The sequence below is a fragment of the Pollicipes pollicipes genome, unplaced genomic scaffold (assembly GCF_011947565.3).
Source record: "Pollicipes pollicipes isolate AB1234 unplaced genomic scaffold, Ppol_2.1 Scaffold_6686;HRSCAF=7923_pilon_pilon_pilon, whole genome shotgun sequence".
Taxonomy (NCBI): Eukaryota; Metazoa; Arthropoda; class Thecostraca; order Pollicipedomorpha; family Pollicipedidae; genus Pollicipes; species Pollicipes pollicipes.
The window spans coordinates 23,995,981-24,009,729 of record NW_023596921.1 but is presented as its reverse complement, the minus strand read 5'-3'; positions in this window follow the sequence as shown (position 1 = coordinate 24,009,729).

Below are 13,749 nucleotides of genomic sequence, written 5' to 3'. Positions count from 1 at the left end.
TAATTTTCTTGCGCTGCTTGGCCCCACTTATTCTATCAGTCGCGGCTGTGTGGGATAGGGATACGATTGGGATAAGGATACGATAGGGATAGGCACGATAGAGATACCACGTGGTTATATCAATGCCATGCCATTCGTTCCCTCACATGCCATCGGTAAGAACTGCGTCAATCGCGTTTTTCGGTGGCATCATCATCAGTTATGAGTATATCAGGGATAAACAAGGATGTTGACTCTCACTCATACACTTAACTGTCTCTGATCGGTTTTCACTGCCCGGGATACCATATCACACTGACTAAGGACTGGGCTGTGTTGAACGCGCTCCTGTGACGTCACAGGGGTGCCCACCTCAACGAAACTTGGGCCCTGGTTCCAACAATACGCCGCACGCTGCTCAGCTATAAAACTGATGCAGGTTTGACTGGTCGGAAGCGGTTGCATCCAATCAGCTTGGATGTATTTTGTCTACCGCCAGTGTGCCGCGTCATTAGCCAGTCATCATCGGCCGCGGCAGATCGTCTGAAACACACCTCGGTATCGGCCGCGGTAGGCGGTCTGAAACACACCTCGGTATCGGCGGCAGTAAGCGGTCTGAAACACACCTCGGTATCGGCAGCGGTAGGCGGTCTGAAACACGCCTTGGCATCGCCCGCAGTAGGCGGTCTGAAACACGCCTTGGCATCGGCCGCGGTAGGCGGTCAGAAACGCGCCTTGGCTGCCATCCGGCTGCCTGAGCCTCCTTTCATCGGCAGCCAGTACTCTCAGCGTCGTCTTCTTTCAGCACACTATCGCTCTGCGTGGTGGATCGAGCACGCGATGAACGTCTAAACCTTTTAACTGCAAATATTAGGATGCAATAGCATTTCACGATGGCGCCTTCGGATCATTTACAATAAATATCGTGTTACAAAAAGCTGTACAGATGTGCTGAGCAGCGAACATTACTGCCGAGTTAAGGTGACAAACACCCAGCGTGTCCAATGACAGTCCAGCCGGCGGGAGTGTTGGCTGTTTTCACAACATCATTTTGTAACGTTTTCCACGGGGTAATTATGTGATTAGGCCTGTGCGTGGCGGCCGTCGGTCCCAGGCGCCAGGAAACGGCGATTACGAACGGGTCATCCCGGACCCGTGTGAACTCCGGGCGGCGGCTCCCTCCGCCACCGCCGGCTACCGCAGAGGAATGCGGCCCAGAGGGTCCGACCACACCGCTGGTCAGGTCGCGTCTCGACCACCCTTCAGCGGCAGCTTGGGGTGGTCACTGACGGCGGGAAAACTATTTGTCAGTGACATATTCCAAGTTATTGATTTGTAGCTAACTGCATGTGCTGTGCTAACTGCATGTGCATGTGCTATGCATGCATGTGCATGTGCTGTGCTAACTGCATGTGCATGTGCTATGCATGCATGTGCATGTGCTGTGCTAACTGCATGTGCTGTGCTAACTGCACATGCATTGCGCAGACTACTGCGTGATCGGAGGGTTGCCTCTGTCTGTAGCCGAACGCCCCTTCTGAAGGCTCTCCGCCTCTGGTTACAGCCGAGCGCCCCTTCTGAAGGCTCTCTGCCTCTGCCTATAGCAAAGCGCCCCTTCTGAAGGCTCTCCGCCTCTGCTTACAGCCGGGCGTCCCTTCTGGAGGCTCTCCATCTCTGCCTGCAGCAGAGCGCCCCATCTGAAGGCTCTCCGCCTCTCCCTGCAGCCGAGCGCCCCTTCTGAGGACCCTCCGCCTCTCCTTCTCCTTGTATTCACCTCGACTCTCCCTCTTCCTCTCTGCCTCTCCTCACAGGCGAGCTTGTCCAGCGCCCGCTTAATACGACAGCGATGTGTCCACGCATAACTCATATCGTTGGCAGTTGGCAGCCAAACAGATCGCAACAGCCCGCCAGTATGCACCGGTATTCGTCCGACCCGAAGACGTCTTGTAATCTGGTGCTGATGAATCGCTTTGGCTCCCGGACCAAGCGCGCCACTTGCGGTTGGTATCTATAATCAGTGACCCTCGGACATATTCGACCTTTAGGAGGCCGATTTGATTGCCTCGATGTTTTCTGGGATATAATTGATCATTGACAACGGGTGGCTCAGATCAGCGAAGTATTCCGACTGATAGATGGAACATCAAATGTCCGCCTTTATGAAAGCAGCCACAGAGTTTCTATGCGCGGTTTAAGCAGTGATTGGGAGCAGAGTAAAATACTTTGATTGCGATTATTTAAGCAACATCGCTTGGCTGGGCATACCATCAAGCAAATGATAGGGGCATGAATAAGTGAATACAAACCCTATACACATGCAAGGGCAGATTGCAAACTACGGTTGAGGTCAAATCGCAACATTATGATAACGCAGAGGTTCGAGCTGACGCGCTGAGAGATTCTAGGGAGTTTTAGCTTTGAACCAAATTTGATTTATTCAGCAGTTCCGGATAGTGACATCCATGTACATTCCACACAATTACAACATAATATTTTAGGTCACAGGGTTATAGAGAGAGAGAGGAGAGAGTAGAGAGAGAGAGAGAGAGAGAGCGAAGAGAGAGAGGAGACGAGAAGAGAGAAGAGAGTAGAGAAGAGAGAGAGAGAGAGAGGAGAGAGAGCAGGAAAAGAGAGAGGAGATCTATATCTATCTATCTCTCTCTCCTCTCTCTCTCTCTCTCTCTCTCTCTCTCTCTCTCTCTCTCTCTCTCTCTCTTATAGCAATCGGTTTACTTGTGAATTATTATTTTTGGTGTCTGCTTATGATAATTTGCTTTGCGCTGAGACACCAGACACAGCAAGAGCTTTGCTGTCTTCAATCGCCTTTTTCAGTTCTCTACTTGCAGCTTAGATACAAGTACACAAGATGGATATCAACCTTTTTAAAACCCGTGAGAGTCAGTTCTTCGCAGCAGCTCACGCTGGTAATGCCTGGCAAACAAGAAAGCAAGATGCGCGTTTAATTATGCTAGATTCGTAGTCTCAATCTGCAGCAAGGTGGAGGTGATACTCCGATCTGCTCGATGTGAACAAGGTCACAGGTCAAGAATGTTTTGTTTGAATACAACTTTACAGCCTGAGAGAGCTGGAAAACCCTGTCGTGACGACTTCGACGGCGTTGTATCTGTGCTGCCAGTGATAGAGCTCGTCGCATCTTCCATAATGTAACAGTTAATAATTTAAATGAAAAGGCTGGAGGCAAAATATTGAATAGAAAGGTCAAATACAAGAAGTCGAAAGGAATAAAGATCGACAGATATCAAAGTCAAATGAGGAGAGGGCCAAAGGGCAAAAAGTCGAATATGCTTTAAAGCGAATATGAAAAACGTTGAAGGACAAAGAGTCGAAAGGGATAAAACTGGACAGGGGTAAAGACCGAATAGGAAATATGAGAGAGGACTTAAAGTCGACTGGGGTAAAAGCAAAGTTGGAAGGCAATTCAGCGGGAAAAAATTCGACTACAATATAACTCGAATCATAAAGAGTCAAAAGAAACGTCGAAGGAGACAACAGGCGTATGGAAAACACTACAGAGAAAAAGTAGATATGAGTGAAAGCCGATTGGGATAAAATTGATCATTGATGATGAAAAGCAAGCAAGTAGTCGAGACAATTTTCAGACATCGACGTCCTCAGGCTTTGAAACATGGCGTGAAAAGGGATGTCACCGACTACACTTGGATGCGCTCGCGGATACAAAGGGTTACGCTATTTCGTATGCGCACCCTGGATGCTGGTACGCAATGGCTTCCTCGCAAATACAGAATATGAGTTGCTGGTTCCCACTACTTCTTTACAAAGACCGCCGGTCTTTGTAACGCTCTGGTCTTACACCAGAGCCTAGCTGATGGTTCCTATGGGCTTTCCACAAACACCAGACCCTGGTCACTGGTTTTTATTAGATCTTTCACAAACACATAAGTTCGTGTTTCATTCTCCCCACTAGTTCATTGAAAAAATCAGGCCCTGGTTTAAATGATTCTCTCTAGTTTGTCACATATACCAGAAGCTGATTTTTGCCTCTCAATGAATCGCAGAGAGTTTCGCCAAATTTCGACTCCTATCTCTCATTCGCTAATTTGTAAACACCAGCTCGCGTAACAATTTGACGGCGATCTTCCATTAGAGGTATGCCATCTAAAATAAAAGTTATGCTACAGATTCATCAGCATTACTTACAAGTGCGACGAGCATAATCTAAGTGCACTGTGTGGATGCTGACTGGCTGCTGACAGGTAATGTCCCGGCTCTCGCTGGTTCCCATAGAATTCATACCGGATATTGGTTCTTGCTGGATCCCTGGCTTAATGACAAAATGGCTCCTAGTTTCTGCTGGTTTTCGCAAGACGATTAAGGGCTGTATTCAGGGCTCCTTGATAAATACCTGGTTTGGTTCCAAAACTGTTCCGTTTTTTCTTGTTCTGGTAACCTAGAAACCGGTTCGCGAGAACAAATTTAGCAGGCAGTCCGTCTGTCTGTCTGTGCGCGGAGTATAAATGTGACGGCTAAGCCTAGATAACACTTGCATGTTTTCGACACAATGCGATGAATTCTTGTATATTCCATTCTTTCTCGGGTACTTCATGCATCTTGGATTCCCACATCTGGATCTTGGTTCCCACTGGTTCTTTCGACAAAACAAGCCCCTGGATCTGGTTCTCACTGGTTCATCAGCAAACCAGTCCCTGAATCCTGGTTCTCACTAGTTCTTTCGACGAAACAATACCCTAGATCCTGGTTCCCAATAAATCTTTTGGCAAAACATCATGCCGCATCCTGGCTTCCATTGGTTACGATACAAACAAAACCCTGGATCTTGGTTCACACTGTTTCTTTCAACAGCACAAGACCTGCATCTTGGTTCCCGTTAGTTATTTTTTAAGCACTGGCTTCAGCTCCTGGTTTCTCTTGTTTTTCTGTCAATACCAGCCCCAGGTTCCCATAAGTTCTATTGGCAAGCAACAAGAAATACCAGCATGCCTATGAATACGAAACACCAATCTTACAGTTCACACTAGTTATGTTACCAACACTAGACTCCTGAGGTCAGAATATGGAGTACTCTCACAATCTTGGGGCCTTGGAAAAATTGGCCCAAAAATGTCACCCTGCACAACCCAAATACTTTATAAAAGCAGATCAGTACATCACAGACTAGTCAAAATAAACAGCATGCCCTGGCTCTGTAACAACCAATACACCTTTTCCAGAAGCCTGAGCACAAGGCTCAGGCAGATATAGATTCATTATGTGCATGATAAAGCATATTCATGTGGGAATAGCTTGGTCTGCAGGTGGGCTGGGCATGTGTAAAATTATTGCTGAGCTTTGATGGTAACCTGTGCTTATTGGGATAGTTTTCTGGTGTAATATATATATATATATATATATATATATATATATATATATACATTACGTTAAGAACAGCACACGTTGCTGGACGTGAAAGTGGGGAGCGTGAGCGAAACTGCTGTAAAGAACTTCTGGTAAGATTCTGGTTCTTGCTGGTCCTGAACATAATTTTAGAATGGATCTTGGTTCTTGCCGAAATTGAATCTCCATCTTAAGCTTGAGCTGGATCACAGTTCTTGCTGGATCACTATGCATATTCCAGGTTGAGTCTTGGTTCTTGCTGGATCCCTTCAACATAATGCCAGGCTGGATCTTGATTCTTGCTGGGTCCCTACGTCCAATCCAAGCTGGATCTTGGTTCCTGCTGGTTCTTTCAGTTGGTATCAGGCTGAACCCTAGTTCTTGCTGGATCTTCCGTCTCATGTCGAGGAGGATCCTGGTTCCCTTGATTGAATCTTTTGGCTTACCGTCAAGTTAGATCCTGGTTCTTGCTGGATCTTTCGACTTGTTGTCAAGCTGGATCCGGGTTCTTGCTGGATCTTTCGACTTATTGTCAAACTGGATCCTGGTTCTTTGCTGGATCTTTCGACTTATTGCCAGACCGGTTCCTGGGTTCTTCCTTATTCTGGAATCAGGAACCGATTCCCGGGAAGAAATCTTGGGAACCAGACACAAGTCTGGTCAGTAGTCATAGATTATGCTAGTAATCTATGGCCACATCAACCAGCAAGATAGGAAAATCACTTTAGAAAACCTTACATATAACCAAATACGTGCCGAGTTCCTAAGATTTCTTTCCGGGAACCGATTCCTGCTTCATGATTCCGGAACGAGGTAGGATTCATCGCGATGCGCATTCATGCGATGCGATCAGTCATGTTCCAGTATGGCGAACATAACGACATTCAGAACTTTCGTGAAACAATGAAACGCCTGGTACGTCGCTAGAAGCACTGCACTGACAAACAGGGAGAATGCGCAGAGAAATAAGTTATCGGTGATGAGTGTATGCTACTTAATGGGCTCTCTACAGGAAAAGGAACATACTTTTGGATTACACTCATGTGTCGTGCCTCAGCAACAAGGGCGGACTAAGAAGAGAACAACGAACTGCGTGATCGAGGCAAACTGTGCCGTCTGCAAACCCACTAAATCACACACTGCTCAACCTGCCTGCCCTTATAGATAACAGTAGACAGAAATAAAGAAACTGAGCCCTCGGATAATTTCTAATTGGCCGTCGCTTGGTTGTTCCCTAGTCAAGGTCGCCACATTAATGCACCACTCATATTCATGCATGCGCTACGCCAGTACTCATCAACGCACCGCACATAGTGTCAACGGACTATTCTGCATTGGTCGAATCGACTCCTGCCATTCACTTGGTTCAATACATCCATAATGAATCACATGCCGTAAGTTTTCCTTATTGCTTCAGCCAAGAACTCCTGTTGTTAATTTCCCTGCCCTTCTCCAATATCTCTTTCTCCTTTGGCCCTCCTTACTCCATATCTGCTCTCCATTGCCTTCCCCACATCCCATCGCTGAAGGCGATAGCATGGCGCGGCTTCCAGCGGAAAGTGCATGTTTTCTCACAGCCCGTTCTCTGTTGAGCACGAGGTCACGCGCCCGCCGGCGGCCCGCTCTCGCGGCGGATGCTGTGGACAGCGCCAGGAAGCACGTGTCCCAAGCTGACTGACACAGACAGCGCCAGTGGGCTTGTTCCGGATGTGTACCACGTCCTAGACGAGACTTTGTTAGAAAAACGCGAAATGGTATCTGTCGGCTGTTGGAACTGTTGCCGGAGATCGACAGCACAGACAAGAGACGCAGCTTTCGCGTGCAAAAAAGCTTTCTGAATGACACGCTGCCTGCTGTTGGCTGATGCAAACTAGTGCCCGCCGGCAGCAGCTGCTAATGGAAGACAGGACCACCTCCGAGCAGCATCCCTCATTTCAGACGCGACCACCGTCAGCATGGGCCAGAAATCATGCTCTGACTGAAGATCGTATTCCCACATCAGACTCAGGAATGCCATGCAGTGCTTGAGACTAGATGCTAGCTTAGACATGTAGTAATTGTGTTATCATTTTGCTTTATTGCGCATTCTTTACCATTATTCTAGGGACCCCTATTTTGGTCGATGTTGTTAATTTGCATACAACACTTCAGGCAGTTAGTTCCCCGGCCGTGTTCAGGTCTGATGGTCTTCGGGGGTGCTCATTTGTTGGCCTTGCTCATGATCAACTAACACGTGACAGCTGTATCAGCAGCAGGTCCGAGAGCTGTGTATAAAATAACACCGCTGACAGGGAACGAGCACTGTGTGGAATAAAATTCGAGCTGATGCCGCAGTCCGAACCCCGTGTTTACACTCTTGCTCCGGTCCAGCTGTCACATCAAGTCGGAAGAGGTCTCAGGAATGTGACATTTATTCATGCTGTGTTAGCATAACACAAAGACACGACTTTACGTTCTTCGTGCTGCTCCAGTTTCGAGTTTCTGCCGTCAGCCTTTCTGGCTTAAAAGTCCTTGGCTGGCACGCACGTTCAAGGCCGATGGCAATCTGGATAAGACGCCCTCGTCATCTTAACCAAACACCCAGCTGGTCACTGTCTGCGCTCATGCCGAACATTCCGTCCCGGGCACCCTCGCCATTGAGACAGAACGCCCTCAGCTGCCGTTTGAGGCCAGGGTCACCACACTCTGTACCCGGCGAACAATCAGCTGATCACACAGGCCAGGGCCAAAGCAGTTTGTAACGGCATCTCTGCCATCCGAGCCGGCAAACCACAGCCGACCTCGCCCGCGTGGCACCCGATCTCATCAGGCGGTGCTGAGGTGGAGACGATGGTCGTAATGGCGCGGACGAACTCTCGACAAATGACGGTAATCACTCACCCCGCCGTTGCGGCTTCCGCCATTAAAGACCCATTGCTTGTTTGTTGTGATTGGCACAGCCCGCCGCGGTGACGTCACAGAAAAAGTGGCCGACCCGGCTCCGGCATGTGTTGATGACCTATGAGCGACCGAGTCCGAGGCTCGTTAATATTATCGGAAACCATTAGTCGTCATCTCGGATATGTGAGACGTAAGGAACGGCAAAAACGTGGGGAGGAGGAAAGAGAGCGTAGCACACAGTGAAGAGAGGATGGCGAAGGAGGCAAGACTATGGAGGAGGCAAGAGATCACGTAATCAGACACAGAGAAAGGAGGGGGAGTAGGAGGAGGAGGAGGAGGAGAGAGAGAGAAGGATGGGCATGAAACAGAGATCCTGGCAAAGATTTACTTCTCGTTTCACATGCCCATGTTTTATCGATAATATCTGAAGTCAGCAGACCGAGCTATTTGCCTCAAGACGTTGACACAGTGCGTCACTATTATGGTATGGATTCAATTTCACTTAATTAGTTGTCCGAGCGGGTGTAAGAGAATGTATAAACAACCAATCCTGCGGGCACGAGCTGGATTCTGCTGCTGGTTTGATCTGCTTCGATGGGCGCGTAAGCAGAGGAACTCTCGGGTATAATCGTTATACAACAGGAAAGTTACGTAAGCAGAGGAACTCTCGGGTCTAATCGCTATAAAACAGGAAAGTTACGCCTCTTCCTGCTCCGTCACTTTCCTTCGATGTATAATAACTGTTTGACAGATTATAAGTGCTCAAACGGGCATTTTATGACCACGCTTTTTTATTCAACGTGGTGGCAATATTCCGGTGTCTAAAAATTATTTGGGTTTCCACAGTGCGTATCATGAGTGAACCCTGATTAAAGACCAGCAGTATTTTTGAAAGGGACATCTGATATGCTATTAGACATTGGTGATCAGGTAATGAAGCGCTGGAAGCGGGGTGGTAATTTAGCGTGGTTAGTTCATTCCAGTTTCTGCACAAATGGTAAGTGCTTGGAAGCTGCATGCCAAGATCGAGTGTTTCGTTTGAAATGCAACATCTAACATGCAGCGCCTTCAAACTAGACCACTTCAAGGATTGAGCCAATTCGTGGATTGCGGATGGACACGTGGGATGGGTTGGACCGGATTATAACAATTGGGTGGCACACGGCTAAAGACCGGAAGGGATCTCAAACCTTACCAGGTCACACTTACGCGACGGAGCTGACTACTAACTAATGGTGACAACAACCAAAGAGGTGGTTACTGAGTCATTGCCACCCATGCATACAGGTGGCAAGGTACACCATAGCTCATTGTTAACAAAACACAAAAAAACAATGAAAACTTAGACCCAGTCGCACCATTACCAATGTCAGTGATGAATATTATGCAGCACTGCATTATCTGCATCCTTGGTAAACATCCATTTTGCTGCTAAAATGAGCACATTAAAGATCTGCACCCATTTCGGTGCATTTTTTTTTTGTGGTATTCAGTGCAATACTAGTTAACTTGCATAACGCTTCAAAGTCGACACTAAAATTACGGACATCTTCCATATTTCTAGCCAACTTGCATTGAGTACCTACTTCAAAATGCTCGAAGAATGTGAAATAAAAGCACGCTCTCCCAACACCAAAAAGGAGAATAACTCGAGCCTTGAAGCATCCTGCGAGTATCAAAGCACTTGCCGAATTCATGCGCTCAATCACAGTAGCGTAGGCGGGCCATTTATTGCCGCATTTTCCGTGAGGTACGTCCCACCCATAAAGTTATACATTGCTCTAACACTGTACCCCGCAGTACCCTTTATCAAGACACGTGGCAAATTGGCATCGTGGCGCCGAAGACGCGGCACACGTGTCTGCTGCACTAACCAAGCTGGTATGTTGTCTTAAAACACAGATTCTGAGAGACCCTGGATTAATCTCCCACCACACCAGTTTGTCTAAGCTCCACGAAGGTTCACTGAATGGTGTGATTAACTGCATCTATATTGTGATGGACACAGTTTGCTTAAACCTTCAGTAAATCTGACGACAGTTAGCACAAATTTTGTTTGATAGCAGTCATTAGTGTTCTATCGGTTAATGCAATGGGACAAAAACGAATGTGACTTGGACGGACAATATCCTGCTATTGAAACTATATGAATTGAACATCCAAAGAATACACCGCTACTTACTTGTTAAGGTTGCGTCTAAAAAAAGGACTGGACCGGTCTGGGCTCAAAGGCGTAAATAACCAATGCAGCTGGCCCCGCCCAAAGTACAATAACTAACAAGCAAACCGTGTTCTAAAAACTCATCTCATAAAGTGATTTACTTCAAACAGCCCTTCGAAGTGATATCATGTCGTTTTGGTTAGGCATCACACGCATGGCAATGCATAGGCAGAGACCATCTCGCTTACAGCATTCACAGACAGCGGTCCCCATGGGCTGACGCTGTAGTCGGCTGGTTCTTGCCCGACCCCCCGTCGCTTCCTTGTCTCCGCTAGCCACCGGAGCTGGCTGCTGAGCTGGACCGGCCTCCCAGCCCGACCGCCGAGGCCGACCGAGTCGGGAGCGGGGAGCGATCGGCAAGGCGCCGCCGGGCCGGGCCGACGGCGGCGCCGGCACTGCGGCGCGGGCAAGCCATGACCGGCGCCCGCTCCCGGCCGACCGGCCACCAGGTCGAGCTCACCCGGCGCCAATTACCGGCACCATTCGCTCCGTGCCTATCGCCATAAACTGGCGGCGAGCAGCGGCTGCCGGGTCGTTTGTGGCGGCCGATTTGGGGCCGGGTCCAGACTGCAGGCTGCACCTGACGCCCGGCCGACTCACGGCGACCTTGACCTTGCACGGGCGGTGTACAGCCGCTTCGCTCCGAGGTCCGGGACATAGATGCCCTCTCAAGGTCACTTGGGCTTGGAAGAGGAATCTGGACACAGCTGGGCAATAAGTCACGTGTGTTCGATGAGTTTGACATTTTGAGATATCTTCTCACCGCCATGATGTAAGCCGCTATCGAAATTTGGGTCGACAGCCCCTCATAAAGTTTAAAACGTTTGCCTGATGTCATTGAAAATACCAGCACGCACAGCCTGGATAAAGCGACGGGCTCAAAAAGAGGCCAGAGTCGACTAACAACTGATGACGCTGTCAAATGATCTCGAGCGAACTGGGATACCTCGATCACGTGTAAAGACGGACGTCGGCAGGAGCGAGCTGAGGTACCTCTATCGAGTACGAAGACGCACATCAGCAGAAGCGAGCTGAGGTGCGTCAATTACGTGCAAAGACGAACGTCGGAAGGAACAACAGCGCGACACTTCCACTTCATTGCGGGTACCAGACTCGCCGAGCCGCAGGTTGGTGGTGCTGGTCCACGCAAAGCGTTGGGGACTCGGCAGCTCGGGCCTGACGCGCTGAATGTAAAAGCGGTTCCGGTACGGTGAATCCAAGGCTGCATAATGTAATGGGGCCTGAATCTTTATCAGGTTTATGAGGACTTGCAGAGATATGCTGATGACATTCTGGGGCAGCACGACACCTGACCAGTGCTGACTAAATGTTGTATGATTTGCTGCCAAACGAAAAAAGAAGAAAGTTGGTATCTGTAAAGAGGCAAACGAAACGCAGTAGCTGAAGTAGTATAATATTTTCTGGGCCCGGTGGCGACAGCGGCTGAGGACACCGTCATTGGAATACGGAGTCATCGAGTGAAACTGAAATTGCATGGTTACATATTTCATGTACAGTATGCGCTGTTTTTTCTTTCATGTGTCCTTACGTGCATATGGAAGTCCTACATCAAAGTCCTTTCACCTCATTTTGTTTCTTATGAAACATACGATGTATTACACGTGAACAAACCCCATAAATCTAAGCTAAGTTATGCTTGGTAAAATCTATCGATATCCATTTACAGCTTCTGATTAGCCAAAAAAATGCATGCCAACTATTGTTGCTGCCCACTTTATCAAATTTGTCCACGGCAATGCCAAAAATTGGGAGGTCACACCGACAAATGATTTCTCGAGAACGGTTATCGCTGCACTTAGAGCTTGCTAGCTTGTAACACGTTCTCTCATTTAGTTTTAATATGATTCACACCGTCAAATATGGCGAAAAACTGCTTTTGTGATGAATGACCTGCTATATATATATATATATATATATATATATATATATATATATATATATATATATATGCACTTCCACAATTTACGCTGTATATCGGTGATATTCAAGCTGTAAGACGCCTTGTGCGGCGCGGCAGAAGCGAGGCGCTGACAGCTTGGGAGTTGTCAAGCATGATGTACATGATGCCCAAAAGCCCAGCTGATTGACCACTACAGCTTTGGCAACCCACGCCAATGGCTATGATCATTGCGATGGGAGGTCTGCCTGTCGTGGAAAGCAAGCAGGCGAAAATTTACCGACGCGACGTTTGCCTCCAGTTGACAAATGACAGTGGTTGGATGATGGCTGGTTACATTCCGCTAGTGCCCGGTGGCTTAAGCCGAAGATATCGATGTATTCGAGTTGATTGAAATTTTTGTCTTTGTTGATGAAGTGTTGCAAAAATTAAAATGATTCGGTGGGATATTGGCCACAAGAAGCTAAACTTAGATACTTTTGCGATTTCAATAGTCTCTTTTTAGGACACAAGACACGTTCTTCACTTAGGACACAGCGCCTTGTACTAGAGGTCGGTTTCAGAAATGGTAACAGTAAACATATTCCAGCCCATTACTGGCGCACCTGCGGTCTGGACAATGTGGATATTTGTTAGCGAGTTGAAGCCGGTATATTCACGTACACCGCGCTGATATTTGTTGACGAATTGTAGCTAATACATTTACGTACGCCGTGCTGATATTTGTTAGCAAATTTGAACCCGGTACATCGGTACATAGATCAGCTTGCATTTTGCTTACAAGCCGTTTCTTCCCATCTCTGGTAGAAAACAGCTGTGCCTAAGCGATGGGTTTGGTTTCTATTCATTTAGACCATTACCATCCAGGTCGTAATCTCAACCACCATATCACAACACGCTGCAATGAGAGACTTAGCCAATCTTCAGGTCTGTCACAGATTGCGCAGCCCTGGAGTCGCATGATATGAGACTGTCCCGATGCAAGGTCCCATTGACCAATCTAGTGCTTTTTCGACATGATATAGTTTTGCTAATGGTTTGAGGCTTGCTGACAGCATGTGTGTGGCGTCCGACAGATGTTTATGCGTGTGCGACGTTTTTTGTGCGTGTGTGCGTGTGTGTTGGGGGGGGGGGGTTGTATGCTTGTGTTGAGTTGTTTGACCTGATGGTTTTGTCTCGCCCGACTAGCAGCTTCGAAGGCATTTGACTGTCGAGTGCCTTCAATGAGATGAGCTTGATGTGATACACATGCACGTCTGACCTCTAGAAGTTAACTGTCCCAGCACTCTCTGCTTTCTTCCCTCGTCGCTCGCCCGGGGCGGTATGACAGCCTCTGCCGCCGCCGCCGGCCCCGGGTTACATTCTAGAAGCGGGCTGG